This window comes from Capra hircus, chromosome 10 (genome assembly GCF_001704415.2).
Source record: "Capra hircus breed San Clemente chromosome 10, ASM170441v1, whole genome shotgun sequence".
NCBI lineage: Eukaryota > Metazoa > Chordata > Mammalia > Artiodactyla > Bovidae > Capra > Capra hircus.
The window spans coordinates 58,663,785-58,683,042 of record NC_030817.1 but is presented as its reverse complement, the minus strand read 5'-3'; the positions used below and the strand labels follow the sequence as shown (position 1 = coordinate 58,683,042).

General features: G+C 38.9%; 1 protein-coding gene across 5 annotated transcripts in view; it reads left to right on the top strand.

Annotated features, from left to right (window-relative positions):
• FRMD6 (FERM domain containing 6) overlaps positions 1-19,258 on the top strand; it is a 264,333-nt gene that overhangs the window by 69,280 nt on the left and 175,795 nt on the right. The gene's annotated exons all lie outside the window — the stretch shown is intronic.

Genomic DNA, 19,258 nt, shown 5'->3' with positions numbered 1-19,258 from the left:
TATTCTTTCCTATAAATGGCCTTAACTCTGTAGGATGGAGACATGGCTTTAATCAAACAGGTTCTTAGATCAAGTTATGTCAAGATACAAGCAGAGGATTATGTGCTGCCTTATCAACATGGGAAAGGAATCCAGAACATTTTCTTTTAGAGTTGAAATGTTTTATGAAGGAAATGGATAGTTATCATTATTATTCAGCATCTGCAAGTATTAGAGTTAATTGAAGAATGGAAGTTGACAGGTCTCTATCCTGGAAACTTTGAATTTAATTTCAAGGGACAAGGATCATCAATCCACAACTATAAGAAAAGAATCATAACAAAGATGCACCCCAAGTAAGTGATACTCAATGGAGTGGCCACTTTGGGGCAATGGGTACACCTGACTCTGCTCCTAGTCCTGAAGTGGCAGGGGTACTGTCTAAACTATTGGGTTCAAGCCTGATCAGGTGGCCAGTTCATGCACCATAATCCATGGCTCCTCATTGAGGTTGGCTCATAGCTAGGCTGATCCCACAGGACTGGAGAAACTTCAGGAATGGACCTTTCCGATTTATGAAAGATGCTGGGAGTTACTCCACAGAGAATGTGCCTGAAAGAGAATTCCTGTGGAGCTTCCAGAACCACACCAACTACATGCTGAATGAGGCAGGAAGGGTTGCCTTCCCTTAGGTATTCTCCAAACCAAGCACTAGTTAGAGCGTATAATGTATTCCTTTTGACCCAGCCTTTTCCTAAACCAACCACTCATATGCTTCAGGAACCTAGGGAGTCCCAAATGATTTGGTCCTGTACTTGGGGAGGTTGGGCTGATTTTTAGTTTATTATTGGACACTTTGTTTTAGAAGTGATGGATCTGATGGTTGAATTCCATTTTTCTTCATTTTGTGGCATTCCTCTATCTGTGTATTCTTTCAATATACTTTCAGTGATTTGACTACAATGTGCCAGGCAATGTGCTAGGTGACAGGGTAGAAAAAGTAATCTGGACACATGCAGTTCCTGTCCTTGTAGTGTTTACAGTCTAGTGGAGATGTATTAAATATTCCCACAAGTGGTGAGTAATTATAATCAGGATAAATGCTATGCCTCTGACACCTCTTTTGCATCTCTCCTTAACATCCTTTCAGCCACACCTCTTATCCAACCATTGCTGTGACAACACATTCCAAACACCCTTTGGCTGACTTTACAGAGGTACAATTTGACAGTGTCTCCCAAGGCCAATGGCTACTTCTTGCTCTTTGCCTACGGCTTCTCTAATGCTAAACTGTGAGAACCTGCTCAGAGTTCACAATTATCCAGCCTAGGGTGAGGGTAAGTTAACACTCATGGGGACACCTTTAATCCGTGGGAGACTAAGGCTAATAAATTAATGCCTTCCCTTTTAATCCCATCAATGGGCAGTTTGGAGATGTTTTTCATAAAATTCCTCAAAATGTTCAAGCAGTATTAAGTTTCAGTTGCCCATAGCAGTGGCCAAATCAATACTATTGACATATCCTTTTCCTCCCTCCCTATTTCATTCTCCTAATCCCTAAATTTCTACTTTCTAAGGTCAGTACCCAATTAAACTACCTTCATGAAGGCCTTCCTTGGGCTCTGCTTTTAAGGTTAAAACACGCTATGAAGAAGTATAATGACACCGAGAGTGTTTGTGTATGTGTGCATATGCAGGGGAACCTAATTTAATCTGGATTATAAAAGAATATAATAATGCTTTCCTTGCTCTACTCCTGCACATTTCGTTGCCTACCTAATAGTCATCTCCTTCCCTGCTAGTAGAATCTTGATTGTATTCAGCTATCACCCCTCCCCCCACCATCACCCAGGGAAGCTCAGAGATATAATCTATTTGGTCTAAACCAATTATGCTGCCGCTGCTGCTAAGTCGCTTCAGTCGTGTCCAACTCTGTGCAACCCCATAGACAGCAGCCCACCAGGCTGCCCTGTCCCTGGGATTCTCCAGGAAAGAACACTGGAGCGGGTTGCCATTTCCTTCTCCAATGCCGGAAAGTGAAAAGTGAAAGTGAAGTCACTCAGTCGTGTCCCACTCTAGCGACCCCATGGACTGCAGCCTAGCAGGCTCCTCCATCCATGGGATTCTCTAGGCAAGAGTACTGGAGTGGAGTGCCATTGACCCCATTTAAATTACCAATGACTGATCTAGAGGTGAACCTGTGACCCATCTGGGGCTTGTATCTTCTTATTGCGAGACATAAGAAGTCTTTGGGAGGATTCTAGAAAATTTTTCTCATACTCTGAAGGCAAGAAGTATTTCCTTATTGTTTCAGCTATTTTAAACTGACTTTTCAGTTAGCAAGAAAAGACTACCTTACCTAGGAGGTAGTAGGTACTGATACTGCTGCCAAAAGAATCGGTACTGGAACACTTACTGAATGGTAGAAGAATGGGTCGTATTTTCTCTAAGTGTAATTACTAACTACTTCTAAGAGATACAAAATTCTCTGAAGGGCACGGTTCTTCTGGTGACTCTAATGCTGCTTTGTCCCTGGAAGAGCTGCTGTTCATGAGCAGCTAAGAGAAGAAAAGGAATGAGGTTTACTAGGAGGAAGAAGGACAGGCAGTGAGCTTAGAGAGTAGGAAAGCAGAGGTAGGACTCCAAGGGCATCAAACGGCAAACAAAGGGGCCAAGTAAAAGAGTTCCCAATGACCAAAGCTGGAACAATCTGACAACAAAATAAGTCAGGCAGTATTTAAATTATAACAAAAATATAAAATGAATATCCATGAATCCATACTGATATAAATACATGATTGAATAAAAAATAAGTAGGAGAGAAGAAACAACTTCCCATGCTGAAAAATTCCATGAAGTCCATGTAAATATTCCAACCTCAAGGAGGTGCAGCGTAACTCCCCATTCTTTAAGTGGAGACTCTGCATAGAGATTTCTTTCCAAAGAGAACAGTATGACGAGAGGGAAAAAGGATAACTTTACTATGAAAGCTTGCAAACACTACCTCAACTGGGTGATTAAGATCAACATCAACAGTGATGTCATCTTGATATTATGTACCCTTGATATGATGCAATGAAAATGGTACCACTTTTATGGTAGTCTTCCCCAAAACCCGTGACCATAGTCTGTTCATGAGAAAAACAGGCAAAATCCAATAAAGGGGGATTCTACAAAATGGCTGTCAAGGTCACTAGAAACAAGGAAAGCCTAAGAAACTGCCACAGGGAAGAGGAGCTGAAAGAGACAGGACAACCAAATGTAATGTGGAATCTAGGAAGGAATCCTGGAATAGAAAATGAACATCAAGTAAAAAATTAAGGAATTCTGAATGAAGTATGAACATCAGTTAGTAATAATGTATCAGTATTAATTTGTTAATTATGATAAATATACCATGCTAATGTAAGATGTTAACAATACAGAAACTGGAAATGGCACATATAGGAATTCTCTGTATTATTTTCACAATTTTTCTGTAAATCTAACTTATTCTAAAAAATAAAAGTTATTGAAAAGCATCCTGGGTTGAACGAGAAAACACTAACGCTTAATAGTTCATGTCCTGTGGACTTTTCTCTCCAGTGCAGGATATCTCTGATAACTTCTTGGTTAAAAGGGCAACGATGTGAAAGCTTGAGCATCATTTACCTGAGGACTGCCAGGTGGCTGGCATCTGGCAAAGACATAGCGCCGTGACTTTCTAGTTGAATTCGATGATCTTTAGATGCGCGCCAAGGAGCGGTTAACCTCCAGAGTGAAAATTGCTCAGTCGCGTCCCACTCTTTGCAACCCCATGGACTATACAGTCCACGAGTTCTTCAGGCCAGAATCCTGGAGTGGGTAGCTGCTCCCTTCTCCAGGGGTTCTTCCCAACCCAGGGATCTAACCCAGGTCTCCTGCATTGGAGGCAGATTCTTTACCAGCTGAGCCATCAGGGCTCTAAAGAAAAGTTCTACTGCTTATGTCTATTTTATAATGTGAGAATTTTAACAGCTTTAAGTGACAAGTTAGTGCATATCATAAATATACAACTCAGATAGCTCATAGCAAATTTAAAGCAAGTTTTATGTTCTATTTTTCATTCAACAGATAAGCAATGTGCCTACTATTAAACAATTCAACTAATAAACAAGCAATATTAATGTATATAAATATATAATTATAAATATACATTATATTTATATATAATTATATAAACAGATATAGTTATATATAAATATAATTATATATAGATAAAACAGATAATTATATGAACAGATAATTATATTGATCATTATCAATTTTATTTATTTTATTACTTATTATATAGATATGCATATAAATAATATGTCTGTGTTTCTTACAACTAGGTCATGTAGAAATTGGCTTTGGAACCGATAATTCCATGCTCTTACAAATTTGTAGCTTTAGTCAGAAATTGATGTGGTTTGTTCCTGGTTACAAAGACAACTGATAAATAATAGTGATGTAAAGAAGAGATAATATTGTTGAAGTGGCTGTTTACTTAATTGCATGCTAGGCTCAGATTACTTCCTATGGAAGGTCTGAAATTCGTTGGATGATTTGTTGGAAGTTTGGAACAAGAAATGTGCAAAGATACTTTATAATCACCGCCATCTGATTTAGCCACTTCTGATTTAGCCACTACCTCAGCTACTCATAGGGTTTCCCCGGTGGTGCTAGTGGTAAAGAACCCGCTTTCCAATGGCAGAAACATAAGAGACATGGGTTCAATCCCTGGGTTGGCAGAAGGGAATGGCAACCCACTCCAGTATTCTTGCCTGTGAAATCCAAAGGACAGAAGAGCCTGGCTGGCTACAGTCCATAGGGTCACAAAGAGGCAAACACGACCGAAGTGACTTAGCACTCACAGACACAGCTGTCATAGCTCTTCCAAGCTGGCACTAAACATTAGCCACCTTTGTATCTCCTATGTATCTACTGAAGGGTCTTGTGTAAAGTATATGTTTCATACATTTTGGTGAATGAATTGAAGAGTTTAGCTCTTTTGCCCCTATGACTTAGCAGACGACTTGATGGGAAGTCACAGCACACTCAGAATAAATACACCATCTTGATCACCACTTCTCACTCACAAACATCAATGGTAAAATTTAGAGTTTTTATTTGCTTAACAGATTGACGTATCTTAATGTACTATACACTATGTCTTTTAATGTACTTTATTCATTTTTCACATCAATCACTGAATAATTAAAAGGTATTTCTTTTTCTTAATAAGTATCAAAACATTTCATAGTACCAGTTTACTCTGCAAAATTTTACATCGTGAATAGGTGATCTTAATGGTCAGAGTCAAACCCAAAGTTCTGTAATCTGCTGTGGTAATATTTGCTTGATTACTTTACCAGATGGAAGCTCAGTCAAGCTTGTCTTTCTAAGCAATGCTTATTTTTTTATTCTATTATACAATTAGACCAAGTCTTGGGTGGGCAAGACTTCTGTTCCAAAGGAGTTAGTCCCTAATTATGTCCAAATTTCCCAGTTCATAATTCATCCTAGTTGTTACGAGGATTAATGTGGATCTTGTATATAACACAGTAATGCCTTATTTTATCATTAGTGTGTGAGGCCACTCCTTAGTTCTGTCCTGAGCTGCTCTATCCCCTCCTCTACCCTCTTCACTGTACTCACATAGCTTCAACTGAAACATCTACACAAGTGGCTCCCAAATTCAAATCTAGATCTCTGAACTTTTTTCTAAACTCCAGGTGCTTGCATTTCTCGATTCTCACATTTTGCTTTTGGAAGAACTGTATTATTTTCTCCTGAAACTTAGCATGATGCCTTGCATGCTATAAGGAAAAGAATAAATAGGCAAATGTATAAATGAATATATAATAGGGAAAACCAAAGCTGAGTTTCTCCTCTGCTAAAAATTTAAGCCATTTAATATCAGAAGCCTTCAAAAATGTCATAATTCCATGTCCTGTTCAGTAAAATACACTAAAAATAATTTAACCATTTTTTAAGCTTAGAGATCATAATTATGAATATCAGTTGCTATAACACCCAGAACCACAGTTGCCCATAGGTGTTATTAATCATTAGAGACAATTTGCCCTTCCTCTAAGTGAATCCTTCTGCCGCCTCGCATATTCTTTAATGTTAGGATGTTAGCCATCATCTCTTGCTGCCTCCTGTATCTGTGCCCCCAGCATCTGTCCCCCACCCCTTGACCTCCTACTGCACCTCTCCTTGCCACATTTTATGGTTTAAACTGCTATGAGTTAAGAAACCCAATAGTTAAGTTTTTAGACATTTCTTAAACAAAACTAAACAACTTTGAAGCAGGGCCCCGAGGATTTATTTTATCAGAACAGTGTGGATTTGCTTAAGTCAGTTTTGTCCACTTTACAGCATTTTTTTGGCCCCACTTCTTAGCTTAGCTGTGTTCTAGATGAATGAGGTTACTATATAACTATACTCATTAGGTTATAGGTTATACTATATATATAATGAGGTTACCCATATATTAACCCTCACTCAGAAAAGAAATAAGATCTGTAAATTCTCCAAGATAATATTATTTATTCCTCCTATCTTTATTTTTTGTTTAAAGGTTATGATTTTTGCCTTCCTCTGCAAAACCTCAGCAATCATTTTTTTCAGTATCTCTCCAAGCATGGTCCTTTGGACCAACTGCATCAGAAAGATTCAGAGTGCATGTTATTTTGGTATTTTTGGTCCCAGCCAATCCATTCAGAATCATTCAGTAGTGAATTCCAAGTATTTGCTTTAAAAAAAAGAGAGAGAGAACAAAACAATTTCCCCTGGTGATTGATTCTCAGACATACTAGAGTTTACATGCCGAGCTCTTGTCTACTCCACATGTTTCACAATTCTCCCACACCAAACTTCCTCTTGTCTCTAAGCTTTCTTTTCCTGTATCATACATTTTGCTTGTTCACTTTATCTTGAATTTTCTCCAGACCCTCCACTTTCAGTACCCTCAAGTATCTTCCTTTGAACATTCTCTATCTCCCTCATTAATCTAATGAAGAATAAATGTGGTAACCATTTTCTTCCTACACATAGAATTCCTGCCGTCTTCTTGACCACTTTGCTGAGCCTGCACGTATAAATGGGTTGTTGGAAACACCAAGTGAGTTGAAGCATCTTCATGTGCATAAGTAGAAAGAACCAGACATAGTTATAGTCTTCTCATTGCAAATACTGATTTATTATTTTTTGTCCTCTCCCCTTTGTGACATTTCTGCTAGTCTTTTGTCTTTACATTTTGAAGTTCCTTTTATCTTAGGACTATGTTTTATAATCCTTTTGTATCTCACATTTCAGTGGATGCTAGCAATCTGCTATATACTTACTGGGGTAATTGTGCAGATTTACATTTTGCATCATTGTTTTCTATGTGCTAATCCAAATATGAGAAAGCATACTCAGCTATTACGATGAAATGGGCATCAGTTCAGTTCAGTTCAGTTGCTCAGTCGTGTCCGACTCTTTGCGACCCCATGAGTCACAGCACGCCAGGCCTCCCTGTCCATCACCAACTCCCGGAGTTCACTCAGACTCACGTCCATCGAGTCAGTGATGCCATCCAGCCATCTCATCCTCTGTCGTCCCCTTCTCTTCCTGCCCATAATCCCTCCCAGCATCAGAGTCTTTTCCAATGAGTCAGCTCTTACCCAACACAAAACTAGTGTAATTCTGTACTTATTTAAGTGTTCCCCGATAAGAAACTCTTAAAACTTTCATATCAGCATCCTACATATTTGCATAGCAAACTGCATACCGAATGGAGCGATCATAGCCAGAAGTGCAGTAATATCCATGGAGGCAGGTAACAGTGTGTTAGGAGGAGCCTGGGAAAAAGTTCAACCCTGATGGATTTGGTGTTAATATAATGGCCAAGTTGGCAGGTGATCTCTGATGAATCCTACTTCTTTGCCTTGATCCCTCTTTAAGTATCTAAAGTCCTCCAAAAGGAGTCGTTTCCATATCTCTACCCTGACTTGTCCTTCTGTGAATTTCTCCAAACTCCAAATACTCTTGGTGCCTCCTTTATAAACTCCAATCCATCAGGTTGGTATTAGGGAGAAAGTAATCTGATGCTTTCAGTTTAAACAACGAAGTTTATTGAATGACATTTTGGATTGTCATATTCTTGAGCCCCTTTTCCCACCATCAGAAGACTACAGGTCAGCAACTTGCCATCCCAAAATATTTGGGGGAAGATTGAGATAAATTCTGGATACAGATATTTGCCTGCTGAATCTAGATAATTTTTTTTTAGCTGAAGTCCTTCTGCAAGAGCCATTTATACCAGCTGCCTTCCAAGGATGAGTATGAGGACTCAGATGAATCTAGCTTGCCATTCACAATTACAGAGGAAAGAAATTAATGTAACTGTGATTCCTTTATGTAAATTATAGCATCAATTTCTCAGGCTATCAATGTGGTCATTCTCTTGTAGCCTCTAACCCTAACCCTGTTACAAAGAAGATATGTTTAATCATTGGGGATTACATTACAAAATTTTAGTGAAAACAAACAATGCCATTTGAAGAACCCTTCAACATTAGAAGGGACTCCTTTGTACTAGAGCTTGCTGTGGCCCAGAGCTAGGGATGTGTTGTAAACCACCAGTGTGTAGAGCACAGGAAAAAATTACCTTCTGTAGACTGCAGAGTCTAAAGCTATGAATCATGCATTTGAGTAACAGAGCTGTGGGCAAGCAGCAGTAGCCTTGTAAGGAAAGATAATGTTGAATTTGACAATAGGCTTAGGTGGCTTTTTAATGACTTCAACCTAAGACTGACCTGATGAGCTTCAGAAGAATAGTCTTGAACCAAAGAGCACTTACTTCCCAGGAGGGAAGGTCTCCATGTTAATGCATATGCCAACTTCATTTAGTGAAAATGAAGGTCAAAGGCTTCTGAATGATACCTATGGCACTTTCAGGCTCTTTTAATTGAGTTTTCCAAAATATGATTCATTGAAAAAGGAAGAAACCAGCATAGATTCATTCTTAACCTTATCCTAATTGAAAAAAATTATAACACTTAGTTCATCTTTCCTGGAAAATCTGATCTTGTAGAAAGATTCTGGTGTTAAACCATTTTACAAAACAATGTTTCAAGCATTGCCAATTCACTTTACTTTCCTATTCTATAGAATTTGACCACATCTAAAGATTTCCCCTTTAGTCTACTTTATTGGCCAGGGTCCAAGTTTGGTACCAATTTCTCCTTCACTTTCAAGATGAGCAGAGAAATGACAAATTGAGAAGTATAGACCACTGCAAAGTAAATATCCATCACATACCTCCATATCTCTATCCTGCCCAATCCCCACATCCTCAGATTCTATGACCTAAAAATGAATATCTTGCTTTCTTGATCAGAATGTAAGTATTAAACAGGGATTGTCTGGATCTGGGGACTTATGGAATAGGTCAGGAGGTTGAATCTAGGTCTCATCCAGGCCAGGACTCATGCATGATGTCATTTATCAGATAAAGAAGGATGGCCACATGGGATCTTCAAGGTGGTCTAGGTATATACACTCTGGAGACATAATTTCATTAAAACCCTGGTTCCAAAGTAGTTCAGAATCAGTATGTAAGTCAGCTGTGCGTGCTAACTGTGAGACCCCCCTGAAGTGTTAGCCTAGTTGAAGCTTCTCCATTTTATTTCTTAGAAAAGATCATCCAAATCATTTTCCTTCTTTCCCCCCAACCAAAACGCAATTTATCTGTAGTGGCTAAATCACACTGGATTGGGAAAGCATACTACAGAGACTGGAGTCACTACAGGTTTTCTCCAGCATAAGATTTTATAGCCTGAATTGAATGAAACACAAAGGATTAAGAAACACAACTTACATTATAGTCATTATGAATTGTCTAGATACTATTGCTACATCACAAACAACCCCAAAACTCGGCAGCACGAAACAACCATGCATTGCTCTCTCAGATCCCATGGATCAGAATTCATATAGGACACAGCAGGTCTCTTTCCACAATGTCCGGGACCCCAGCCTGGGAGACTCAGGATCTGGACTCAATGACTACAGGCTGAAATGATCCTAAGGCTTCTTTCTGACACATCTGGTTGATGTGTTGATACTGACTGTGGGCTGGGAGACTGCGGGCTGGGAGCTCAATAGGGCTGCTGATTGAGGTGCCAACAAGTAGCCCCTCCAGCATGACAGTCTCACAATAGCCAGACTTCCAGCATGGTGGTGAGCTCTCCAAGAGTGAGCTCTCCAAGAGTGAGTATACCAGGAGCAACAGGAGGAAACTGCATGGTCTTTTCCAAGGCAGCCTTGTGAAACATCTATTCCACAGTCGTGGGATAATTGCTTACAGCCCAGACTCAAGGGGTGGAGTCAAACATCCTACCTCTCAACATGTCAAAGAAATTTAGATATGTTTTAATATTTTAAAAAATCATTTCATTTGTGTAAATAATAATAGTCAACAGCTAGAGTCATAGGAGGGAAAAAAGCTACAGTGATTGCAATACAACTTTGATTAAAAATGTATCTCAGTAACATTTGGTGATGAGGAAGATGAAGGTCTGTAATACTGACAACCATTGGAAATGCTTGATAAATCAAGTTTGGGAAAGTCTAGGCTTGCTCACCAATATTAAAGTATTACTAAATTATTATTATTAAAGTACACTTAGAGGTGTTTTAAAAGAGCTCAATTTTCAGGATTCCTATAAGATAAATAACTTACAATTACAAGTCATAAACTTTCTAGGTTCTAATTCCCTATATCTCTTGAAAACCACTGTTTCATAACTGATTTTTAAACTTTTGATTTCAGAAAATTTCTCCTTGGAATGTCCCTATGTACCAATTGCATTATTATAGCTCTGGTAACTGTTTGTACTACATACTCAATATTACCTCACACTCCACAGAAAGGCCCTCATTTCTTTACAAGCCATATTTGGTCACGCTCAAGGTTTACACTCTATTTTATTGAGTCTCTGCACCATATTCATGTTTGCCATCACTTTTAAACATTTGCATTCCTAAACCTGCATAGACTTCTCATCATAGCAAGAGAACATGCATTTGTGTTGGTGTCTTTGATCTTTGAGGCACTACATGAATCAAGTTTGTCTCAGGTCCTCAATTTCCTCTCTACAATAATGAATTTGGGAAGAAACCTGTATAACCTTGTTTTAGACAAAAATCTCTTTCTTATGGTTTTCAAATGATGAAATAAAAAAGAAATTGGCTCCTTTGAAAAGAGAGGAGGTAAAATCGAGTGACCTGCAGGAACCCAGGGATATTAAGCAGTCTCCATTTTGAGCATGGAGCTCTGGGGTCTGAGCAGAGCTGACTGAGGACAACTCTGACAGAGAGATTATGGACTACAGCAGCTCAGAATAATAGGTGGTTTAAAGGGTGTAATTAACAACCTTACTCTAAAGAGCAGAACAACAGCCTTAGAGAGAAGGGTCAAGGGTCCTTTTTAAAAGGCCCCAGGTCACTAGCCTTCTTCCAAGCATAAGAGAAAGCAAATGTTTAAATAAGCAGTTTACCTCCTAGTTACAGAGAGACTTCACTTACATGTAGGAGCTTGTATTTGCTAAAATCAGGTACCACATCATTTACAGAAACAATCAGCAGGTGTAATAGTCTTCAAATTAAGAATATAGGGGAACATATGTGTCTATGTCCCCTCTGTGTCAGGTTTGTAGAGAATAAGAAACACAGGGAAGTTATCTTTCATAAGAAGAATAATCCCAGACCTGTTCTTGTCACTGAACTTCTTGATGGTGTATTCCCCAGCTTGGATTCATTCCTGTTTGTAAAGTCAGTAAAAGTCTTGAGTGAAAGTTTCCATGGAAAAGCTTTTATAATTCAAAAGTCATCATTCATTCAAAACCCAGACCTTGCTTTGGCTCCTTGGATGGCACTGTCGTGGGGCCTCCTCCCTTTGCTCTGCTCTGCACACAGAGAGAGGAGGTGGAGCCAAGGGAGATGAAAGTTTCTGACACTAATGCCTAGCAGGACAAGTCTGGCAACTTTCAGAACAATGCAAATTAAATGGCCAAATTACTCATTTTTCCCAAACTGAAATGACTTCTTCACCAGAAGTGGTTGTATTTGGTATGAACTTGCCAAACACCTCTGTAATCCGCTGGAGGACAGCTGTAGTTGAGCTCTTATTAGGTTTCCAGGTGGTGCTGGATAGTATTAGCCCACTAGGTTCAAAAAAGGATGGTGTGAGGTGAGGGATACTCAAGGGAAGTTTGAGGTTTATTTTTAAATACTTAGAAACAGTCTTTCTTGCTTTTTGTCTTCAGAAATGGGCAGATTTTCTTGATAGTGCTGGTAGGGATCTTTGTGGGATGGTTGTCCTTGTTTCATTTGGGCAAATCACCAAGAACCAGAGAGTGTCATGGCAGGAGGGCACCCTGCAGTCCTAGCCCAACCCCATATGTTCACAATGAAGGGAGAGACACCTCAGAAGTAGCAGCAGCTCTGGAAGTAGTGAGGCCTTAGATGGACGTCATGAGCAAGGCCCATGTTAATATTACATCTAACATGATTGATTTTTTTCTAGATCTTATTCTCTTTTATGATAGACTTTTTCAAAATAAGCAAAATCTTAGCTTATGTTTAAACAGCAACCAGGCAAAATCAACTTTTCAGTTGATCTCCTTTACTGTTAAAAGTTTAGTTCCTGAGTTTTAGTTCCATGTATGAACAATGACTTGTGATCATCAAATGATGGAAATATTGTTGAGTTCTAGTTGGTTGAATTTATTTGTCATTTAGTTGGTCTGAAAATCACTCATTCCCAAGTTATAACAGCTACTGCTGTGAGTTAATCATATACGGATTTTATGTTTTTCATAGGTTCTGAGTTTTAACTTATTTTAAATTATTATTTGAATTCTACAATTGAAGTGCTCCCAAATACACTGTATTCCTTTTAAATGTAGCCAAAAATATATGACATTTATAAACCTATTTACATGAATTATGAGGGAATAATGTATGATGTTTACATACCTAAATTTCTGTCAGAGAAGGTAAATGTTCATTCTCCTTTAGCCTATGTTCTTCATACTAAAGGTCAAAGCGTGACTAATTTGTTTAGCGTGTTTTGATCAATAGTTTTAAAAAGCGAAACAAAATAGGATGGAATGGCATGGAACATAATAAGGTAGAAAATGCCAGAATGCATGTAATAGATGTGAATACTGTTACATGTAACTCTAATTTTATTTTCATGTATAGATATCAAAGTGGATTCTGGATTACAATGCAAAATTTATGTCTTCCTAAGGGTCACAATTAAATTCTCTTTGTTAGGTACTTGTTGGTCTGGACAGTCTCTAGTATTTGCCAAATCGACTTTATCATCAAGTCTCATGGTTATTGGATAAGCAATAGAGCTTGAAGAATAAGCCCAGAAATCCAGGTATTTTACCCTCACATTTTAAACCAGCAACTGTGAATGCTTCTGCGAAGAACTACTTGGAGATTCCTGGCACTATTCCCTTCCTAATTTCAGTTGCTTCTGGTTTCCACGTCCCTCATCGCCTTTCAAACCAAGCTCAGAGTAGCTAGTTCTGTGTTTGACATTCTCAAGAAGAGAGAAGCCTGCCAGGTAGGGAAAGGCTTTGCCTAGCCTGTGACAATTGCCTGGTGACTTGCCTAAGGTTTAAAAAATGAGAAGGGAACTAGAGGAGGAGAATAGTATACCAAAATAATTCCAAATGGATCCAAAAATTTCAAGGTGAAAGGTGAAACCATAAATGTGCTGGGAGAAAATATGAATAGGACTTTTTGCATAAAGATTCTTGAAGGGTAAAAATATTGCCCCTCCCCTCAAAACACCAAAACAATAAAAAGAAGTCATAAAAGAAAAAGTCAGTAAATTCAACCACTCAAAAATAAAACTTTCTACCTAAGTGAATGTTAAAACAATGTTAAAATACAAAAGCAAGCCAGGAAAAATATTTGCTACACTTTGTGAAGTAAAAGGGCTAATTTCTGTAATATGGAAGGGACTCCTGTAAATAGAAAGGAAAGAAAGAATGGGCTCAGTCGCTCAGTTATGTCCAACTCTTTGCGACCCCATGGACTGTAGCCCACCTGACTTCTCTGCCCTTGAGATTTTCCACACAAGAATATAGAGTGGTTGCCGTTTCCTCCTCCAGGGGACCTTCCTGACCCAGGGATTGAACCCACATCTCCTGCATTGGCAGGCAGATTCCTTACCACTGCATCACCTGGGAAAAGCCAAAGAAACAGTAATCTGGTATAGACCAAATAGAACAAATGAATGTGAATTGATGGTCTTTTAAATATGCCATATTCACTTATAAGAAAATGCAAGTTAAAATTAAATAGACATTATCAGATTTATCACTTATCAATTTGGCTGGAAAAGAGTAAAAAATCGAGTGCAATCTCAAAAACAACAAAATGATCTCAGTTTGTTTCCAAGACAAACCATTCAACATCATAGGAATCCGAGTCTATGCCCCAATAAGTAATGCTGAAGAAAGTGAAGTTGAAAGGTACTGTGAAGACCAAGAAGACTTTTTAGCACTAACACCAAAAAAAGATGTCCTTTTCATCATAGGAGACTGGAGTGCAAAAGTAGGAAGTCAAGAGATACCTGGAGTAACAGGGAAGTTTGGAGTTGGAGTAAAAAATGAAGCAGGGGAAAGGCTAACAGAGTTTTGTCAAGAGAACACACTGGTTATAGAAAACAACCTCTTCCAACAACACAAGGGATGATTCTACACTTGGACATAACCAGATGGTCAATACCAAAATCAGATTGGTTATAGTCTTTGCAGCTGAAGATGGAAAAACTCTATACAGCCAGCAAAAACAAGACCTGGAGTTGAATGTGGCTCAGATCATGAGCTCCTTATTGCAAAATTCAGGCTTAAATTGAAGAAAGTAGGGAAAACCACTCATTCTTTCAGGCTGTTATGACCTTTATGAACTTTCACGCTGTTATAGCCTTTATGACCTAAATCAAATTCCTTGTGATTATACAGTGGAAGTGACAAATAGATTCAACAGATTTGATCCAACAGACAAAGTGCCTGAAGAACTATGGACAGAGATTCATAACATCGTATAGGAGGCAGTGACTAAAACCATCCCAAAGAAAAAGAAATACAAGAAAGCAAAGTGGTGGTATGAGAAGGCTTCACAAATAGCTGAGAAAAGAAGAGAAGAAAAAAGACAAGGGAGAAAGCCAAGGATATATCCAACTGAATCCAGAATTTGCATGAAGTGATGAGACTGGATGCCACAATCTTCATTTTTTGAATGTTGAATGTTAAGCCAGCTTTTTCACTCTCCTCTTTCACCCTCTTCAAGGTCAACAGACACTTCAGTTCCTCTTCATTTTCTGCCATAGTTTGTATCATCGTGTCTGAGGCTTGAGTAGGCATATTTTACTGTGTACTCCATATGCTCTTATAAATTTTGAAGTTCATACAATGTGAATGGATCACCAAATGAAACTTTATATGATTTTATTGAAGAGAAAATGGCCATAAGGAAGGAGTATGAGGGAGAAGCGTATAGAAATGTACATGAGTTGTACTTTTAATTTGAGAGATGACAAAGTATTTCACAACCAGAAACCCCTGGTAATCTACCAGTGGATTATAGGGCCAAACAGAAGGAAAATGGAAATTGAATGTGGAAAACCAGAGTAGTCTTCCTGGTGGCTGCAAGTTGAGCATCAATCAGCCCTACCGCCTGCTGCACACTGACCATGATGGACAGAGGTGTTCAAAGTCAAAGCACTGCAGGTCAACCATAAACTCAGAACAAATTATTCTCCTTTTATCCTAGGCACCTCAGGTGAAAAATTGGCATGTTTTGTCTTTAGGGAACTTCAAGATCGTTTAATATGATGTCCTCATTTGAAGAACCAAAACCAGCCGAGATTAAGGGATCTGCCCAAGTTCATAGGGCTGATTAATAGAAGGGCTGAGACAAGCCCCACTGGGCCAAATAAATACATTTGGGAATGGCCTAATGAACAAATGAATGACTGTTCCAACACCAGCATGAAACTAATTCCAAATCTGACCTGCTGAGCATTTGGATGCTCCATACTTTTCCTCAGTCATACACTAAGGAACTGATTGTCCACAGTAAATATTCACTCAGAAGTGCCCTACTTTCTAGGACATGCAAGGCTACTTTACATATCGATCTGACTAGATTTCAAATATATATGAACAAATCTTTAAAAAAAAAAAGTAAATTTTCTTAAAAAAAGTATAATCCAATTTATCTGCTATACCACTCCAAATTTTCATACATAAAATTTGCTCACATGGGTCTTCCTACAGTAAGTGAACTGGAAGAGTTAATAAAGCACCCATCCTTCCTGTGCAAACAGAGCCCCCAAACCCCCACTGTAGAATGTGCATTTTGAGTGGCAATTGCCAGTGCACTTGAAAAACCAAAGCTCAACTCTCTTTGTTGAGAGATGATATTGTCCATGATATTGTCCATGATATTTTCTTCTGTAGACTGAGCATAATATTTTATAAAATATCCTTCTGTGTGAAAGTCACTTTCCCTTTCTAGGCTGAGAGGGCAGGATCACTTGTCGTTTTGATTGAATTGGTTGGAGTGGAACATTTGCGACAGCCTCCTCCACCCCACCCCATGCAGGAGGCCCTGCTAACATATAGCAGGGTTTGTGAGCTCAGCTGCCCACAGGGTCCAAGTAGGTGATATTCCCATGTGGCGCTAGTAGTAAAGAACCTGTTTGCCAATGATCCCTGGGTGGGAAGATCCCCTGGAGGAGGAAATGGCAACCCACTCCAGTATTCTTGCCTGGAGAGTCCCATGGACAGAGGAGCCTGGTTGACTACAGTCCATAGGGTCCCAAAGAGTCCGATACATGACTGAAATGAATTAACACGCATGCAGGTAATATTCAAAAGTGAAGCAGGTTAAGTGGTGGAAGCTTAGGGATTGGTATGGGCTGTGGAGACTGGAGAGCTAGTGTTCCATGTAATGGGGGTGGATTTTACTCAACTCTAGTTCATTGTTGCTGCTGCTGCTAAGTCACTTCAGTCGTGTCCAACTCGGTGCAACCCCATAGACAGTAGCCCACCAGGCTCCCCCGTCCCTGGGATTCTCCAGGCAAGAACACTGGAGTGGGTTGCCATTTCCATCTCCAGTGCATGAAAGTGAAAAGTGAAAGTGAAGTCGCTCAGTCATGTCTGACTCTTAGCGACCCCATAGACTGCAGCCCACCAGGCTCCTCCATCCATGGGATTTTCCAGGCAAGAGTACTGGAGTTCATTGTTACCATTTAGAAATGTGCGCTGGGTTTTGGTAGACTCTCCACTTTGTTTAAGAGAAAACAGAAATTATACATTTCATTGCAAATCTTTCAACTTAATGTTGACAGCTAATACAAATTTGTTTTAAAACATTCCAAATGTTGGTAGAAGGAAAAAGTCCTTTGGCCCATTGGTTACCAGTTTGAGACTTCCAGACCCTTACAATGAGATTTAGTGAGTGGTATTAAATTGTGTAAACTTTTGCATTATAAATAAAACACAGAGAAAGACCACCCATCTTTTTATACAAATCATATGCATCCTTTAATCTTTACCTATTCACTTGTTTCCTAAAGCTCTTCCCAGCCCTCTGACATCATACATCTGTACTGTCTGCACTGCACAGTTCATGTTTAATGCTAGGCATTCTTTCATTGTTTCTGATTTCACATGCGCAGACTTAATTCTCTCATTTAAACTTCATTGTAAACACTTTCAGGGCAAAAATCACATCTAATACTTCTTTTGTGCCAACCTCAAAGCTCAATAAATGTTTGCAGCTGATACTTTTTTCATTAAGGGAAAAAGAGAATAGTCTTTGCTGACGCACAATACTAGAAACGAGCTTAGTGTCTTGAAGTTCCTGAATTTCTAGCCTAGGCAGGCTAACAAGTTCAAATCTGTGGGCACCTTGCCCTGCTGAGCTGACTTGCCATAAGTTTTTTAAAAGAAAGCGCTCTGTAAAATAGGTGTGAATTCACCATGGCTCTTCTAGAATAATAGTATTGTAGGATGTATTTAGTCCAATGGAGGTGACCCCATCTTTTACAAGTGCAACTTTAAGTGTGAAATTTTCTGAGCCAGCTCTTATCTGTAGGAAGCCTCTCAGTTTAGGCAGTCAGAGAATGGTAGGCTCAATTAAAGAAGGTCAAACTCATATTTCACCTTCACAAGTCAGAACTCTGGGCCATTTTAGAGTGACTTTGTGGAGCAGAGGCATGAGCTGTAATCAGCCTTAATCCAGAAATGGGTGTGGTGGGGGGAGAAGTGGAGCTAGCATTGAACTCCCTTTGTATCCACATGGAAGGAGGATGGGGTGGCTGAGATACAGCACGTACTGCAAGCCACTTTTTGCAGTGTTCTAGACATCAAAGTTATCTCTATACTGCCAAGAGCAGGCTACAAAGCCAGATCAGGTACACATGTGTGCCAGGAGGCCTGTGAATGTATCTGAGAGTGAGCCTAGCATTTGGTTTGAATTGACCAAAACTATCTAAAAGCGAAGAAGCTGGAAGAAGTGTAGATCCCCTGTGGATCCCTAAGTTCCTTGAATTTGATATGATGGGGATTACAAAGGAAAAGATGAAGAGACCAACCCTGATGAGAACTGACTCCCTGGCCAAAAAAGAAATTGTATTCTCTCCCTTACTTGTAAATAATGATAAAATACTTTAAAAGTGCTTTTACTAAAAAATCCCAGCCTCCATTTTCCTTAGACTCACAAGCACCATGCACATGTGCCTCTCAGACATTTCTTTGCAGTTCTTATTATTTATCCATATTATTTGAAATCTAGAAAAAGAAATAAATCATCAAATAAATAGATCATATCATTGCACTAGGAAGCAGGTTTGGGGATGCAAAAAAAAAAAATTATAATACTTTGGTTACTAAAATAAGCACCTCCACTTGGACAAACAGTACTTAAGTCAAAATAAACATTAATTAATGTTTTTCAGAATGTTAGTTGTAACTTTGCTATTGTCACTTTCTATTCAGTAAAATTTATTGCTAAATCATCTAATTTCCTTTTGTGCTAGCCACTATGTTGATCCAGTTGCGTCTTCTTCATCAGCAAATTTAAGTTGCTAATAAAAAGCGAGGTAGAAAATATAATTCATTTATCCTTGGGATAATCTCGTTTACTCAGTCCACAGTGAATATTAATTATAATGATAGAGTAATTTATATTC